At 44.6% G+C, this 17,238-nt stretch overlaps 1 protein-coding gene and 1 pseudogene across 6 annotated transcripts in view; one reads left to right on the forward strand and one right to left on the reverse strand.

Moving 5' to 3' along the window:
• The window catches only part of LOC130202600 (hemoglobin subunit beta-2-like), a 46,550-nt pseudogene extending 44,505 nt beyond the window's left edge, over nt 1–2,045 (forward strand).
• The window catches only part of znf385b (zinc finger protein 385B), a 52,520-nt gene extending 37,695 nt beyond the window's left edge, over nt 1–14,825 (reverse strand). For all 6 annotated transcript variants that reach the window (XM_056423391.1, XM_056423398.1, XM_056423412.1 and 3 more), the window contains exons 1-2: nt 14,766–14,825; nt 14,289–14,563 (exon numbers count right to left, since the gene is read on the reverse strand). The gene's annotated coding sequence lies outside the window, so the exon portion shown is untranslated. The remainder of the gene's footprint in view (nt 1–14,288; nt 14,564–14,765) is intronic.
• Nucleotides 14,826–17,238: the final 2,413 nt, after the last annotated feature.

Genomic DNA, 17,238 nt, shown 5'->3' on the forward strand with positions numbered 1-17,238 from the left:
TCATCTTCAACAATTAATCAAAAGAGGACCAGACTTTAATGTTGCTGATGTTAATAATTATTGTTGTGTTGCAGCTCATTTCCGACTGCCTGACCATCGGGGTTGCTGCTCAGATGGGCAAAGCCTTCACTGGTGAAGTCCAGGCTGCTCTCCAGAAGTTCCTGGCCGTGGTGGTGTTCTCCCTGGGAAGACAGTACCACTAGAGAGCTGTAACAAAAGAGCCTCACAAGCTCATTTGAAAAGCTGTGTTGTTGTTTTTGTCTCAAAAGCAAGTAAAACAATAAGCAAATCCAACAAGTTGTTTCTCAATAATTTTCATCACAAATAGATGTCACGATGAATAATAGGACGACTGTACTTAAAATATTGACATATTTATTTCACATATACAATTAGTTACTTTACTCAGCACTTTACTTTATTTTCCCCCTCTATATTTCGTATTAGTATTTAGTTTTTTAGTATTTTGTTTTGTGTTTTATATTTATTTTCATCGATTGGGGAGAAGGATGCAGGACAGAGTAACCGAGTTGGAGAAGATGAAGCAAAAGATGCTGGCAACTCGCGTAACTCCCAGTGCTGATGGACTGTGAGACACAGTCAACGCCAATCCCTGCTCACCGTGTCCCGTCGCCGCCCCCAATTCCCTGTGTCCCCGTGTCCAGTCAACGCCCTAGCCACCCCCCGTGTCCCGTCGCCGCCCCGGCCGCCCCCAACTCCCCGTGTCCCGTTGAAGCCCCGGCCGCCATCAACTCCCCGTGTCCCGTCGCCGCCACGACTCCCCAGGGAGTTGGGTGACACCGATAGAACCTGGTGATTGGGTGAGGCTGAAGGTGCATAAGAGGAAGTGGACTGAGCCCAGGTGGACAGGCCCGTTCGTAGTCGTTGCAAAGACTTCCCACGCGCTCCAGGTAAGAGGACATACCAAGACCAAGTGGCACCACTTAACCCATTGTATACTTTCAGAACCCGCCAGCAGAACCCATCGACCAGGATGATGATGAAGGAACCTAAGGAGAGTACCAGAGCCATGAAAGGAGGGGAGATCACCTCCACCAAGCTCTGCCTCGTTGCTGCATGCCTAACGGTCATGTTAGCACTCCCATTTATCTTGTGGGAGGCGCAGCGAGATAAGGAATTGCACATAATCAACACCGACACCACATTAACACACATATCTGACTTAGCACATTTAATCGCGCCACCAGGTGCAACAGTTTTGTCTTCCACCAGGAACCGTTCAAGTGAGAAGAGGAGCAGGTGAGTATGATACCCAGCGTCCGACTACATTGTTCTGTGGGAATCTTGTGTGTGGCCACTTTTATTGTATAGAGCGTTCTGGAGATTCTCTCATAACCATAAATATCTATGCTCAGGGAAGTGTATCTGGTCTGATGTTTTTGCCAGCACTGATGCCAGGGCATATGTAAATCGAGATCATAGACAGTATAAGAAGGTCTCACTCACAGGTCCCATTGCACAATGTGAGGAGGGGGTTTGGGATAAGCCATGCAACCAAGTCACTCTGTCAGTAACTAATCCACAGGTGAACTTGACCGGTCTCTACAAACTGGGAGTAGGTGAAGTAGGAAGGACGACCTATCTGGTCCATGTGCAGGTGTCAAGCCGGGAGATGGAGATGCTGCCAGGAGCTGCTGACCCACCGCCAGACGCCTTGGTAAACTTATTAGTGTCGGGCAGACCTTTGAGACTGAGACGGGTCTCAAAAGAGGTAACAGCTGGATCAACTGCCAAAGATCTCAAGCGTCCTGATTGCTTGGTGTGTGGCACTTCAGAGCCCCAGTTAGCCACAGTCCCCTTTGCATTGACCTCAGATAATGAACCGGAGGGCTTCCACTGCATGTTAGAACTGTTTAAAACTCCTAATAGTCCCAAGTATAATGTTTTTTCGCTACTGTTCCCGGTGATTCCCTCACTACGCCCGCCGACTTTTATATAATACTCCCGCACACATACAGTAAGATGCAGATGAAGTAAATATGTGAACTGAACATTCAGCATTAAAATAAAATGAAATATGTGTGTTTACGTCTTTATGCTGTAATGTGTGTGTGCGGGTCTAATCCGAGCTGACCGGGCGGTCGGTGATGAGAGGCCAGCTGTGGGTTATTATCTGTAGAGCTGTAATGGTTTTCACTTTACTTGCACACGTAAATAAGAACGTTTCAAATGAAAACATGAGAAATATATGATAATTAATAAGGGATATTCTGAAGAATGCATTAGGAAAACATCGGAGAAAGTCTCCGTCACTGTATGATCTGCATTTATTTTATTATTTTGTAACCAGTGTCGTGATAATTTGTCTGATAGAATATATGAATGTTCTCAAAATATCCTCCCATGAGATAAATAAGGGAGTACCACATGGACCTGTGCTGGTTCATCTACCATTTACACTCTACATAAACAATATTATCACTCAAACACAGATGTGTGGTGTCCATTTTCATGCCGATGACACTGTCTTCTATGCATGCGACTACTCTTTCATGTAATTACATTTTTGGGAACATAAACATCTCATCACAAATCTATTTACCTTGTAGAAACATCTGAGAAATGTCCTTTAAGCAGTGGCAGCTCCGCTCACCATGACAACCCGTCGACTGCATGAAAACCTTGTATGTCCAAAATGTGTGTCAGCTGTACAAGAACTAAACTGCGCTGTTATTATTCAGTGGGGTATGGAAGCTGTTGTGAGTCATTGAAGAAGAGTTGTGAGAGGCCTTCAACTTATCTGACAGCGTTGGAAATCACAGAGACACGGAAATACAAGTTTACACCCTCAGCTATCTCATCTTTACTTTGGACCAATCAGACGAGGGACTCTGCTCTGAACCCTGCTGGGTGTACAAGATAAAGAGAGGAGGACACTAATGTATGTCCCCGTTCCCTGAAAGAGAGCGAAAACACACACACACATACACACACACACACACAGTAAGCAGACCTGAGGGTACGCCAACAACAGGACAAAGAGCTAATGGAGATGTGAAAAGACAGAGAGAGATGTCTTAGAGTGGCTGACTCCCACCCTGAGGCCAGTAGCTGGTAATGACAGTGGGCACACACACACACACACACACACACACACACACACACACACACACACACACACACACACACACACACACACACACACACACACACACACACACACACACACACACACACACACACACACACACACACACACACACACACACACGGGGCCGGCGGCAGCAGAGATGCTGAGACAAACTGCGACATACAATTTGATGTTTGCATGTTCGTCCCTCCAGGAATCTGAGATCTTACGAATCACAAGAAACTGGAGAACAACTCACAACCTACATTACATTGACAAATCATTTCCCATTTTTTCTCAAACATTTACTTCTACTGAGAACCGACGATATAAATCCAGGTGAAATAAAATCGGACCAACAAATGCATGAATATCCGTCGTTGTGTTTTTTTCCTTCCAAGATGCCCACTCAGGCTTCCTCCAGGCTGTGTATGACCTCTAACGGCTCCACAAGTCCAAACCCCTGCAAAGCGTTTCATTTCCAACCTCAAAGTGGTGCAGCGCTGACCTGAAAGCACAAATATAACACTTTATGAAGCTTGTTGGGAGGAGATAACAAGCTGATTTCAGGGAGAAGAAGGGGTTTACATGAGCTTTATTTTTCCGAGCCCGCTCCCAACACAACAGCTCGTATTTTCCTCACAAAATCACTGAAGTTGTTTGTGGGTGTACTGCAGAAAATGTATATCAAAGTTAAAAAACTTCAATTTTAATTTATTCTTCTAATTCCTCTCGTGTGCTGAGCTTCGATGCAGAGCAACGAAAGCCAATCCAACTGGACCAGGACCGTCAGACGGTTCGTCTCCGCTCCCAAACAGACAGTAGTTGACAAAGATGTGGATTTATTCATCTCATATTATGCCTAAACACTAGAGCAGGGGTGTCAAACTCATTTTCACCGTGGGCCGCATCAGCATCATGGCTGCCCTCAAAAGGTTGTCACAAACATATACACGTATAAACTACTACCAAACATATTGTTAAATAACTCTATATTTGTTTATTTGAGTGTAGAAATATTGTACGTAAGAAATGTTCTCTAATATTATAACATAAATCCATTTAATTTGAAACCTTCAAAATAAAAGCACAGGATATTTTTCTTACATTTCTTGAAGAAAAGGTGATTATAAGTCTTTCAAGTTGTCGGGGGCCACACGAAATGATGTGGCGGGCCGGATTTGGCCCGCGGCCCTTGTGTTTGACACCTGTGCTCTAGTGGATCCTGACGTATCAGGTATTGAATTAATCTGCCGATCATCTGGTTCAAAATGAGAACAAGCCTTTCAACGGGCGTCAGGTTTGAGTCCCGAAGAACACCAGAATGCAGGGCTCTCAAGTTTTGAAGACAGGCAAGAGTGACATTTCCATCAGCACCCCCCCCCCCTGCAGAACGGAATTTTCGGATATCAGTCAGTCGCGCGCAACTCCAGGATGCTTTATTTTCATTGGTTGCTGGATTAAATCTTACCCAGATACAACAGATACGGTTGTTTTTCTGATTGGCTATTGTGTTGCCCATTTCTTTTTTTTGATTGGCTGATAAGTGGCTCCTCACAGCAGAACTCCAGGGGAGCGCTTGATTCCTCCACGGTGAGGGCAGCGCGGCTCATGTTGGCGCGCTGCGGCACATTAAAACATTAAATAGCCGAGAGGTTTTTTCAGCGTGAGAAATACGATGTGTGGCGGGAGTGCGTGACTTAAGACCGAAAAGCGTGAGTCTCACGCTCAATGCGTGACACTTGAGAGCCCTGAGAATGTGGCCTGCAGCGGAACCAGGAGAAGGCTTGTTTTTAGAGAGGTCTGTTGCCGATGGAACAGTTGATCCCGTGCAGCGTCTACCGGGCCGGTTAAGAGGAGCGAGGAGTCATCAAGGTAAAGAAATATAATATAGAAATAACTAAATGAATAATGAATAAAAATCCGTTTAAAAAAATTACCACACCCTTGAGAAGTCCCCGTGTATCCAGGAATACATGAGGCCCAAACATGAGGATCCAGTAGTTTGCAATTGTGGTGACGGTAATAAACACTTTCAAGGCTATAAAAGGTGATAGAATAAAAAATGGTGGAAGGAAAAGGAGCGTTGAGAACAGGAAACAAACACGCCGCCCTCCTCCCGACACACGGGTGTGTCACCTGGCTTCCTCCCACACCTTCATCACGCCGCGTGTTTCTCAGTCTGCTCGGTGGCGACCGAACGCATCTCCTCCTGTAGTATTACCAATCCTCCAACCGTCTCCCCTCGACCGGCCGCTCTCATGGGAACACGTTCAGGAACATTCCGGAACATTCAGAAACATTCAGGAACGTTCAGGAATGTTCAGAAACATTCAGGAGAGTTCAGAAACATTCAGGGACATTAAGGAACGTTCTGGAACATTCAGGAACATTAAGGAACGTTCTGGAACATTCAGGAACATTCAGGGACGTTCAGGAACATTCAGGAACGTTCAGGAACATTCAGGAACATTCAGAAACATTCGGACTGCAGTGTAGACCTTCAGGAGGCTGTGACCTCCAGACTCTCCTGAGGTCACATAGTTCCATTCGGCTCCTTCTCCCTCCTCCGGACAGCGAGACAGGATTCCAGACAGGCGGCGGTCGGACGCCCACGGCGACTCTGAAGGAATTTGTTTAACCAAAATCTCCAAACTCTGGAACTTTGTCTACTTTTCTTTCACCGGCCGACATTCCCCTTCTTTCGTCATCTCCCCGTCGCCGAAAGGCGTCCTTCCTCGTCGAGGGAAGAGGAGGCACCCCGTCCAAATATCTGTGACCCAAACGGCGGCCCGGTCGTGGAAACTGTGTGTGTTTCATGAAGCGTATTCAAAGCTGCTCTCAGGGCTCCTCACGGCGGCTCTGATCCGACCCGAGGTCAAAGGTCAGGGATGTCGTACGTGTGCAGATTGTAAAACCAGAATTTGTGATATTGGGCTATATAAAAGAAATTAAATTGAATTCTGATCTTTCATTCATAATGGTGGTGGTGCGACTGTGGGTCTGTGGGTAGCAGGTCCGTCTTTCAATCAGAGGGTTGTAGGTTCAAACCCCGCCCTAGACGATGTGTCCTTGAGCAAGACGCTTAATGCAGAATAGCTCCCTGCAATTCATTGTAACAGGATTGTAAGTCGCTTTGGATAAAAGCTTCAGCTAAATGACATATAATATAATAAGATAATTACCTTCGCATTGAAAATGCGGAAGGTTATGTTTTGATCGCCGTGTATTTATTTATTTGTATGCGTGTTACTCGCATAACTCAAAAAGTATTAAACCGAATCGCATGAAATTTGGTGGGATGATTGGTTATTATCCGGGGACCATTTGATTAGATTTTGGGATCGATCGGGTCAAAGGTCAAGGTCATGAAAAGGTCAACATCTTCTTTTTACCATAGCGCGGTAAATTTGTATCCAATTGGCATGCAACTAATGCCAACATGTTCATAATGCAATGCCCAATCTTGTGGTATGCGAAGGTATACACTCTACCGAGTGCCCGTTCTAGTTTAATTTGTCTCTTGGTGGTTGTACCAGTCACAATTTTGTAACTTCTGTCTGGATGATATGCTGTAGAGTGAAGGGGGGCCTCCATCTCGAGTGTTTGTGGCCTCCTCAGGATGAACGCTGGAGGATCTGAGACGAGGAGAACGGAGGCGAGATGGAAAACCAGCGGGTCAGACAGGTGGACCGACGGGTCTGGAGGCGGTCCCGCTTCCTGTCCGCTCTGTTTTCTGGTTGTCATGGAATCGTTGTGTGGCAACACCGCAGCCGGTGAAGTCACTGCGGTCGGATCGACTGGGAAACTATGACACTGACACACACACACACACACAGAGAGCCAGACAGATAAAAAAAGGTGAACTCCACATGCTCACTTCTCAGTCGAGGTGGTTTTCTAAAGGGACTCGTCCTCTTTGAGCTGGTTCTTCGTCCCCGTCTGTCGGGTCTGGATGACTCGCTCTTTGAATCTCAGCAGGTTTTCGGCTGCGACTGATAATATATAGATATCTGTCTACATGAATATAGATATTGCTCCGGCTGTGACTCTAGCCTCACTGTTTATCGCTGGAGATCCTGGCAAACTCGGCACTTCACTTTATTTTCCCCCTGTATATTTAGTATTAGTATTTAGTTTTTAGTATTGTGTTTTGTGTTTTATATTTATTTTCATTGATGCTCTGAGCTGTGATTTTTGAAATTTTTGAAATTCCCCCACCGTGGGACAAATAAAGGAATATTATATCATATCATATTATATTGTTCACTCTCATACAGTCAAATAAGTCTTGTGTTGAGTTGATGTTTACACAACTGACACCGTGTTGTATTGTTAACAGGGATCTTTCACACACACACACACACACACACGGTACAGTTTCAAACCTTCTCTCCAGGACACCGTGACTTCTGTTCCTTCTTTAAATAGCCGCTCTGCTCCATCGAGACGTGACACTTATACCGCTCGAGGAGAAGAAAAAGTTCACTGAGAACTCGTACTACGACTCACAAAAAAGGTGCAGACCCAAAGGACCCGACACTTTCATTCACTTTCATGCTGAGAGTTTTAAAAAACATAACATATGAAGCTACAGCCGGGAGCTGGTTGGCTTAGCTTAGCATCAGGACTGGAAACTGAGGGGGGAACGCTAACTGAACCGGACTTTCATTCAGGAGACCTGCTGCTCGTTTCTGTGCGTTACGTCGATCGCGCGGCGGCGGTATGTAGTTGAGCTAACGCTATTTTCCCGAGCATATTTGTGTTTGTTTAAAAGGGGTTTCTTATATTTCTGGTCAGACTGCGTTGCTGTCGTCGTCATGAGGCTGAGATGCGGACAGAAATCCCTGTGAACATGCGGAGACGAGTTGGCGGGTGTTCTTCAGCAAAGAGCCGGGCTAGCCGTTTCCAGTCTTTATGCTAAGCTAAGCTAAATTTAATATGGAGCTTCGTATTTAGTCTTCTTGCAATTGTGCTAAAAAAAAAGAAAAAAGGAAGCAAAATAATTTGGGATTAAAGTGAATATTTATCACTGATTCTGTTTCCTGTTTGAACAGGAAGCCACAGAGACGAACCAGATGTTACTGTATTACAAACATGTCAGGGATTAACGCATAGACACACGCACACACACACACACACACACACACACACACACACGCCCCGCCATGTAGGTTACCCAGCAGGCCGTGCAGGATTTGGTGGGACATGATTGGTCTAGCCTCAAGGGGATTGTGGGATTGGGATTATAATCCACAGATAAGTGTTTTGTGTGCATGTGTAGGTTTGGTGTGTATGTGCACCTATGTTGTAGCAGTATCAGTATAATCTGGGTTCTAATAATAGAGATTACCACTCACACTCTTCTGAACATCTACGGAAATTACTCTGACCCCTCCCAGCTGGAGTGTCTCTCAGGGCAACACTGAACAACTGGGAACTCCCTGTGACTCAGTGTGTGTGTGTGTGTGTGTAAGAATAAGACACACACTTAGAGCATGGAAGTTTGTCGTCGCCCTTCGCTTCTACGCGACAAAATAATCTGAGACCCAACGGTTGACCTCGTCTCACGGCCTCCGCTCAGGAAATGGAAACTCGTAACACACGAGCTGCTCCTCTCACATGTAACCACATGTCGGGGATTAAAGAAAACCTGAAGCAAGTTGGAGAAAGCCATGAGATGTGACACGATGATGTAATCAAAGGAGCTCCGGACAGAACCGTGAAGCGATGACCGGCCGTGTTAGACGGCGATGGGAAGGACGGCGTTTGTTACCTTCGCATTGAAAATGCAAAAGGTTATGTTTTGATCGCCGTGTATTTATTTGTATGCGTGTTACTCGCATAACTCAAAAAGTATTAAACCAAATCGCATGAAATTTGGTGGAATGATTGGTTATTATCCGGGGACCATTTGATTAGATGTTGGGATCGATCGGGTCAAAGGTCAAGGTCAAGGTCATGAAAAGGTCAAAATCTTCTTTTTACCAATTGGCATGCAACTAATGCCAACATGTTCATAATTCAATGCCCAATCTTGTGATATGCGAAGGTATGCGCTCTACCGAGTGCCCGTTCTAGTTTCACGTGTTTTGAAGCTCACGAGCGAGCTGCGTGATTCCTCTCTCCGGTGTGACGATGTGTCTTCATACACCGTCTCTCCTGAGCTGTGTGGTGTTCACAGTCCAAGTTTAAGACTCAAAGCTGCTGCCGGATAAAAAAACAACAACAACCTTAGCCCGCGAAACACGAGAGGACGCCTGTGACATCACTTCCTTGTCAGCATGCTGACTCATCAAACATGCAACGGCCGCTCCACTCAACTAATGGAAGAAGAAACACGAGAAACACGCAAGGAAACGCACACCTCGGTGGCGAGGTGCTTTGAGTACACGCTCAGTCGAGTTGAACTCTCAAAGGATTTAAAGACTTCAAACTGAGGTTTGAGGCAGACGGAGAGGGGGAAGTTGGGTGAGGTTGAGTCTCGGTAGTGTATATATATATATACACTACCGTTCAAATGTTTGGGGTCATCCAGACAATTTCATGTCTTCCATGAAAACTCACTTTTATTTATCAAATGAATTGAAAATTGAATAGAAAATATAGTCAAGACATTGACAAGGTTAGAAATAATGATTAATATCTGAAGTATTAATTTTGTTCTTCAAACTTCAAGCTCAAAGGAAGGCCAGTTGTATAGCTTATATCACCAGCATAACTGTTTTCAGCTGTGCTAACATAATTGCACAAGGGTTTTCTAATCAGACATTAGTCTTCTAAGGCGATTAGCAAACACAATGTACCATTAGAACACTGGAGTGATAGTTGATGGAAATGGGCCTCTATACACCTATGGAGATATTTCATTAGAAACCAGACGTTTCCACCTAGAATAGTCATTTACCACATTAACAATGTATAGTGTATTTTTGATTAATGTTATCTTTATTGAAAAAACAGTGCTTTTCTTTGAAAAATAAAGACATTTCTAAGTGACCCCAAACTTTTGAACGGTAGTGTATATATAAACTAGAACGGGCACTCAGAGCGCATACCTTCGCCGCAGCCACTTTTTTGGTACCTTTTCATGACATTGACCTTGACCTTTGACCCGATCAATCCCAAAATCTAATCAAATGGTCCCCGGATAATAACCAATCATCCCACCAAATTTCATACGATTCGGTTTAATACTTTTTGAGTTATGCGAGTAACACGCATACTAATAAATAAATAAATAAATACACGGTGATCAAAACATAACCTTCCGCATTTTCAATGCGAAGGTAATAAAGTATCACCTTCAGAGTAGGGACACTGTGACTTTCTGCGTTTAACACGATTAACCTTGCTGTAATTTTCCCGCTGAAGCTCAAAGCCAGCTGAATCTGAACTAAATCTTCCTGTTTTTAACCCTCCAGCCACATCGAGGCACCGTTTCCTCCCGTTGGAGGAACGTGGAGGGCCGTCCCACACCAGAGAGATCCATAGATAACATCCATCCTACTCAAGCAATCGATGAGTTCATTTCACCGACTGATCCTTAAAACAGAGAATCAGATAAAAGCCCCAATTCTGTTTACCAGAGATGTGCTCGTCTGGAAAAACTCTTGTTGACCCCTGAGAGGGGGCTTTGAGTAACATGGGCTCAACACGACACGCTGAGTCTTCTGTAGGAACTAACAGGATCAGTGCTGAGGGCCAAAGATTGATGAGCGAGGTCAAGTTTTCTCTGGTCGCTCATTTTAATGTGAATATAGCCAATTCAATTCAGTTTATTTTAAACAGCCCAATATCACAAATTTGCCTCAGCGGGCTTTACGATCTGTACACATACTTCACATCCCTGACCTTTGACCTCACATCAGATCAGGAAAAACTCCAAAGAAATCTAAAAATCCTTTTCAGGGGGAAAATGGTAAGAACCCTTCAGGAGGGTTAATTCACGTAGTTTAACGTATGAATTGTGCAGTATGTGGATATAGGGGACACTGGATGAACAGAATGAAGCTCAACATTGGTCTCCCATGCATCGTCTGTGGAGCTCCAGACTGTACGACACATTACAGATGAATCTCTCTGGGAGGGAGAGAGAGAGAGAGAGAGAGAGAGAGAGAGAGAGAGAGAGAGAGAGGAGCAAAAGGACACAAATATCGACTTTCTTCGGCCCTGGAAATGACAAATTGGACTTCTGTATTCAGGAGGCCCCTTTAAGCCCGAAGGTCGCCCGAGGTCAGACTTTCCAACTTGGCCATTTCGGCCCATTCCTTCACATATAAATGAGAGTGGCATCGATCTTCATCTCCGATGAAGAGGAAGACATTGTTCCACTTTCCTCCTGTTTTCGGAGAGGGGCCGCCTCTCTCCGAGGGTAAACACAGTGGAAACGTGCAACCTGGAGTGTGTACGTGTGACCTTCACATCCTCAGAGTGTGTGTGCGTGTGTGTGTGCGTGTGTGTGTGTGTGTGTGTGCATGTGTGTGTGTGTGCGTGTAATAACCTTAGACAACACAAGTCACGAGGAAACACGTCATCACTGACGTTTACACACACACTTTCTTTCACACACAAATTCAACTTTTCCTTTATACCGTTTTTATACACTCTTTCCTAATCTCTCCCTTCTTCCATCCTCTCTCTCTTTGTCTCTCTCCCTCTCTCTCTCTCTTTCTCTCTCTGATTGATCATTTGATTACTGTCATCACTTCCTCTTCGTCACATGATGGGAAATTAATTCAAAATTCCTGAGACAACATGGGGAGCAGGTGCGCGCACACACACACACACACACACACACACACACACACACACACACACACACACACACACACACACACACACACACACACACACACACACACACACTACTCAGTGTTCCTGCTACAGTGGCAGAAACACATCTGTGGGAACGTCACCGCCATCAAAACTTCTGAGGCGGCACGAAACTATGTCGAGTCCAGATTTATGAGTTCAGCTCAAAAGCTTTTAGAAGTGATGAGAGAGTTTCATGTTTACAAACTGACGTCATGTGACTGACGTCATGTGACTGCTGGGCCTGTCTGTATGCATGTGTGTGTGTGTGTGTGTGTGATCTGACGTAACCACCTGCCGGCCCTCAATCTGCCGCTGCTGGCTCTCCACCAGCAGAACGCCGTGTGTAGTCTTGTTGTCGTGTTCTATAAATACACACAATTGATTTGTGTGTAGGAGAGAGAGTTACAGGAGGACGCACACAGACCGGCTGCACTGGACCACGGACCACACACACCACCACCTCACCTGCTCACAGCTCACCTGTGTGTCCTGAGAAGCGTTTGATCTTTGGAGGTGAAGCATGGGGTCGGACAAAGGTCACGATCTGGTAACCCTCGTTCTGTAAGGTTCTCGTCTCCTCGGTGTCTCCTCTGTCTCCTGTCCCCTTGATTGTTTCATTCCCCGCACCTGTCCTCAGCCACTCTCGTCTCGTTAGCGTCTGATGTCGTACACCTGTGTGTTTCCCTCCTATATATTGTGCCACTCTTTCCCTTGTCTGTTGCTGGATTGTTGTCTTTTTTTCTATCGTCCTATCTTTCGTGCGTATTCCTGATTCTGCCTGCCTGACCCCTGATTCTCTGCCTTCTCATTTTTTGGACCTTGTTTTTTTTGGGGGGTAAACTTTTACCTCATTAAAGAGCTAGTTTACTTGGCGAAAATGCAAGAATAAACTGCGTTTCGGAGCCACCTCGACCTGAAAGTGTGCACCTTTTAAGATGTTTTTGCAGCCGATGCAATGTCAAAGTCAGCCGCGTCCAGTCCCTTCCTCTTCCAGGGTCCGGATCGGGAAAACATGGAAACGACCGACCGGCGGCGTGATCCCTGAACGCATCATCAGCTCACCTGTAGACACGGTGTTTCCCTTCCGTTTCCCTTTTTATGGGAGATAGGGGGGCTTCGACACGGCCCATGAGGTCCGGTTCAGACTGAATAACGAGCGATTAGCGCTGACGGGCGCTTCATCGTTTAGTAGCTAACGACGTTGAGTGGGAAACTCCTCTGCTTTGGGAGGGAGGGAGCAAGGAAAGGACTTAAGGATGGAGGTGTCGTTCACTTTGTATACGGGACGGCGGCGCTGACATTTCCATGTCACGCAAAGGAAAAGTCGTAAAAAATGGAGGCATTGAAGAGAAGATGGAGGTAAAGAAGGAAAGGTTTAGAGTTAGGGAAGGAAGGGAGGAGGTAAGGAAAGAAAAGGAAGAGATGTGTTTAAGAGGAAATTCTGTCCAAGCTGCAGGGGGCAACACACACACACACACACACACACGTCATCACCTATGTGAAAATTAACAACATCTCTGTGACAGAAAGAGAGTTGTTTTTTTTTTTTAAAGAGTTTTGATGTAAATAACGAAAAACAGTTTTAAGAGTGAAACTTAAATGTTAATTTGTTAATTTCCGTGTGGATGTACGTGCTCATATAAACCAACTACAGTTCATTTCACTAACAGCAGATTATTAAAGACAAGGATAAAAAAAGAAACGGAACGTATCAGAGACAAAAACAGATTGTTTTTTCAACCTAATGATTAAACGTTTGGTTTATGAAACAAATACAAACTGTAGAAAATGCTCGTCACAGTTTTCTAGAGCCTTCATTTAAAAGTCTAAATTCCAAAAGAATATTAAAACGACTCATGTGCAGCTAGAAGAAGCACATCCTCTCATTGTGGAACATGGAAACACGTGTTTGAAATAACTGATAATTTTTTTAAATGACGATAATTTCTAATGTCAATCAAACAAATCAAAGAAGCTCTAGAAGAAGAAAAAGAAAATATTTGAATACTATCTAGAAACAGACATGGAATGAAAAATGACGATCCTTAATTCAAATAAAAGTAGTAATAATACACTATCAACAAACTTTAAATATTAACAACAACCAACATTCTTCTCCCCGGACACTTTTGCTTTACTTGATTACTTTCATTTTACTTTATTCTTTAAGGTACTATAGCTTATACATTTCAAAATATTAAATCACAGACAGGCTTATAAAGTCATTTTAAAATCACAAACGGGCTTATAAAGTCATTTTAAAATCACAGACATTCTCGGGTCAAAGCCTCTGCTATTTTCGAAGGAAAGAAAGAAAGAATGGAAGGAATAAAGGGAGGGAGAGAGACAGAAGAGGAGGCGGAGGACGAAGGTGACTTACCGAAAGAGGTGATGGAAGGATGAAGAAAGTCGAGGCGCGCTGTCCTCCACTCAGACACGATCAGCAGCCGCTCGTGAAGCAATAATCGATACTGAACAGGTGCGTGCGCGCGCGTGTGTGTGCGCGCGCATGTGTGTCCTGACAGACGGCGCGGGCCCGCTGATTGATCAAGCCGTCGATCGATCCATCCAACCGGCAGGGATCCCGGTCACTGATCATCAACTCCGTCCGAGCAGCGGAGAGCCGCGCGCTCTGCGCCGAGCAGAGAGCTGGGGCTGCGCATGCGCAACACACAAACACAGAGAGAGAGAGAGAGAGAGAGAGAGAAGAGACAGAGAGAGAAAGAGAGCGAGAGAGAAGAGAGAGAGAGAGAGAGAGAGAGAGAGAGAGAGAGAGACAGGGGATTAAATTGCAGCCGAAAATGTACAAAAGATTGGATGAACCTCAAAGTGAAGTGTAAAAAAAGCAGTTACTTACTTGTGTGTGCGCGCGAGCAGCAGGTTGACTTGCAGCCTAAAGGACGGATACAAGCTCGCGCTCTCGCTCTCTCTCTCTCCCTCTCTCTCTCTCTCTCTCCCTCTCTCCCCCTCTCTCTCGCTCCCCTCTCTCTCTCTCTCTCTCTCTCTCTCTCTCTCTCTCTCTCTCTCGCTCCCTCCCTCTCTCTCTCTCTCTGTGTGTTTACTGTCAACTCACCTGTTCGTGACGTCATAAGGTGTCAGGTTAAAGGATCTTTTCGAAGTCTTAATGGTGGAATAAATACTCCAGTTAAAGTAGCAAAACCACAGAGTAAAAGTATGTATAGCAAGACAGACAGACAGACAGACAGACAGGCAGACAGACAGACACACAGACAGACAGGCACACAGTTTTTTTCACAGTAGAAATTTAACATTTGGGAGTGTTTTTATTTGTGTAATATCTAAGTGTCAGACAGACAGAAAGACATGTCGTTGGTTTGGGGATTTTTAAGGGAACTTTATGACAACGAAGGAAATATAGAAACATCCTCCTGGTCCTCGATACCAGAGACAGAGTCGAGCTCAACGCCAGACTTTAAACACACAATGCTCTAAACACACCGACAGCACAGAGAACCAACAACACGACTTCAAAGGTTCTTCAGATACTTTACAAGTTGCATTAAAGTTAAATTAAAGTCAACATGCAAGAGGCTGAGTTGGAGACGAGCTGGTGAACACAGTGGAGCGTTTAGCAACTAAAGAGACGGATATTTCCCTCTGGAGGTGGTGGGGACCAAAAATGGAGCAAAAAGAGACGACTGGTCGAACATCGGACCGGTGGACACGCACACGAAAGAATAACAACTTTAATCTGTAACTGCCGGAGGGAGCAAACATCTGACCGTTAAAGCCCCATAATGGAGTTTTTCCCTTGGAGCGCCCCCTTCAGTATTTAACGTTTACGTCAGTGTCGTAAATACCCAGTTCCGATAGATGCAGCCTCGCATACACTTGTATTGATGACCAGACGAAGTCAGAAACCAAGAAATGATGTCAACCGATAAGGTAAGAATATTCAAAGATTTTACATAAATATGACTGCATAGTTTTATTCATTGTGATATCGGAGATGAATGCTAACATAACCAAAAGAATGACAACATTTAGTTTAGATGAAATACCGATCGCGTTGTCAGCCTATATACGTTGTTTTCTAAATGTTTGAATGTGGAGTACGTGTGATCGAATACAATATTGTTGACGACACCAAAAAGCTACATATTCATAATTTACATTGAACGTGTAATTCATGACAAGAGACTTCGCTTGCTTCGCCCTTATACTGTAGCTGCGAGCGTGGACTGGCACTATATGACATTGCGTAATCACTGCCAGAAAGCAGGTCGAAGTACATCCGCCCCGGATCGGGCGGCTCCAGAATCCTACATAGCGGAGTTATTTCCCCACAGACCCCCGATGGCAATAGCGGAGGCGCAAATCGCCATATTAAAAGTCATTGTAGCGGCACAATTTTTTTCAAGCTGTTATTTTAAGGTACAATTGTTGCATAATGTTACTTTAATAAGATGAATTTTACATGTCATCTGCATCTGGAGATGTCACGTCAGGAGACGTTCACAGCTCGTTTCTTTGGCCCCCTAGTGGCCAAAAGAGAATCCGCCTCTGCAGGTTTTCTCACATTTTGCGGCCCTTCATCGAAACTTCATTGCGTGAAATATTGAAATGTTGAAATGAAAATATTCCGCATATCTTTTTATCATTTCGTAAATAGTTACAAGTTCAGCCCGACATGTTTGACAAATTTGGAGTCTATATATTTTTTAAATAATTTAAAAGATGGGGAACATCTTCTTAGCGATCTGACTTTACCCTCAACTCAGACTCCCAGGACCTCGCTCTCATTTCCCAGAATCCCTTGCAGCTCACAGGTCCCGGTGGGTCTCTTCCTCCATTTGCAAGCGCGGCAAACCAAATCATCTGCTCCTCAGGACGTCCAGCCAATCACAGTCCAGCACGGCAGCGCGACCCACTTACACAGACAACCCCCCCCCTGACCTTGAACATCACATCAAGGTTGTGCAGGGAAGGAGAGACACACACACACACACACACACACTTTCTGAATTCCACATGTGTAGCTACTTGTAAAATAGAGCGCAGTGTGTGCAAGTTAATGACACGGTGTCGGGATTTAGGAACGTTTCCTGTGGAGTGCCACAGGGATCAGTGGTGGGTCCAATACTTTTTATACTTTACATTAACGATATTTGTAATGTCACTAAATCATTAAAATGTGACGATATTAACTTATTTTGTTCAGGAAAACAATTGAAGGACTTTTTGTTTGTTATTGAAAACAAAATTCATGGTTTTTGGAAAACAAATGGAATTAGAGGGGGATATTCAGTTAAAATTCTGTGAAGATGTATGTGTCTGTAATTTTAGTTATTTGTAATTGTAGTTATTTG

This window comes from Pseudoliparis swirei, chromosome 2 (genome assembly GCF_029220125.1).
Source record: "Pseudoliparis swirei isolate HS2019 ecotype Mariana Trench chromosome 2, NWPU_hadal_v1, whole genome shotgun sequence".
Lineage (NCBI taxonomy): Eukaryota > Metazoa > Chordata > Actinopteri > Perciformes > Liparidae > Pseudoliparis > Pseudoliparis swirei.